The following is a 1,406-nucleotide window of genomic DNA, read 5'->3' on the forward strand; positions in this document are numbered from 1 at the left end:
AAAAAAAAAAAAGGAGCTAGGATATAGCCCAGTAATATAGCACATGCCTAGCTTGTTCCATGGTTCAATCCTCAGTATAAAAATAAATAAATAAGTAAAATTTTGTTTCTTGGCTAGTAGCACCTTAGCAGGTAACTTACACAGTCCAACACAGAACATACCATCAAAGAAGCTCAAGACTACCCTAACATCCCAAATTCTGTATTTTCTTCTTCTTCTTTTTTTTTTTGGCAGAATCAGGGATTGAACTCAGGCCCTTGCATTTGCCAGGCAAGCGCTTATTCTACTGAGCTATCTCCCCGGCTCACAAATTCTGTATTTATGTTAACCTGAATCCAGGTGAGGCCACACAACTCTAGTTCTTTTGTGACTTCCTGTTTGACTTAGTAATGTACTCATATTCCCCAAGAATTAACGCCATCAAGGGGATGAGCAAGAATTCATTTTCCAGCCAGGTGTGGTGGCACATGTGGCACATGTCTGTCATCCCAGCACTGGGGAGGCTGAGGCAGAAAGATCATTGTGAGTTCGAAACCAGCCTCAGCTACAAAGTGAGCTCAAGGTCAGCCTGAACTGCAAAGCGAGACCCTGTTTCAGAAATACAGGAAAAAGAGAGAAAAAAAAAAATCCATGTTCCATTTCAACACACCATTGAGATTTTTCTTTTTTTTTCTTCTTGAACCCATGCCTCAGCCTCCCGAGTGCTCTACCATGCCTTTTTTTTTTTTTTTTTTTTTGCGGAAGCGGGGGCCTTTTGTTTTTTGAGACAAGGATCTCACTATGTAATCTGGACTGGTCTTGAACTCACAGCAATCCTCCTGCTTCAGCCTCCCATATGCTAGGATTATAGAAGTGAGCCACCACTCTTGGCTTGAGGTTTTTTTTATTTTCTCCTTGAGCTAAGGTGCTTCTGTTTTTCCTTCCCCAAATAAAAACCTTGCCTATCTTTTCCACTGTGTGCTTCCTGAAAACTCCATAAGCCTCCTTTAGTGTTGGCTAAACAGAATTTCTTCAGATGTCAGCATATGTGAATCAGATACTGTCCTCCAGGCAAGAAGACATATTTAAGGCAATGAAAAGCCTAAGTTGCTCCAAGGCGTGGTACAATTCACCCCTCCCCAAGTCTTCTTAGCTGAGGGACAAATGAAAACTGTTCCTCACATCATCTTTTGAGAATGCCAACACAATTTCTGACTTACAGAAGCCTAACTCAAAATAACAGGGTCTAGGCTCAGAGAACCTGGGAGTAGCCATCATACCATCCTGGGAGCTAAGATCAATTTTCAAGACCATTTTAATATTGTTACTAAGCTGGGCATGGTGGTCGCCTATAATCTCCAGCACTTAGGAAGCTTAGGCAGGAGGATTGCCACAAGTTTGAGGGCAGCCTGAACTGTACAGTGAGT

The 1,406-nt window shown here is 42.1% G+C and overlaps 1 protein-coding gene across 3 annotated transcripts in view; it reads right to left on the reverse strand.

Annotated features, from left to right (window-relative positions):
- Positions 1–1,406, reverse strand: part of Usp4 (ubiquitin specific peptidase 4) — a 55,179-nt gene that overhangs the window by 27,292 nt on the left and 26,481 nt on the right. The gene's annotated exons all lie outside the window — the stretch shown is intronic.

This window comes from Octodon degus, unplaced genomic scaffold (assembly GCF_000260255.1).
Source record: "Octodon degus isolate 3935 unplaced genomic scaffold, OctDeg1.0 scaffold00008, whole genome shotgun sequence".
In the NCBI taxonomy this organism is placed as follows: domain Eukaryota; kingdom Metazoa; phylum Chordata; class Mammalia; order Rodentia; family Octodontidae; genus Octodon; species Octodon degus.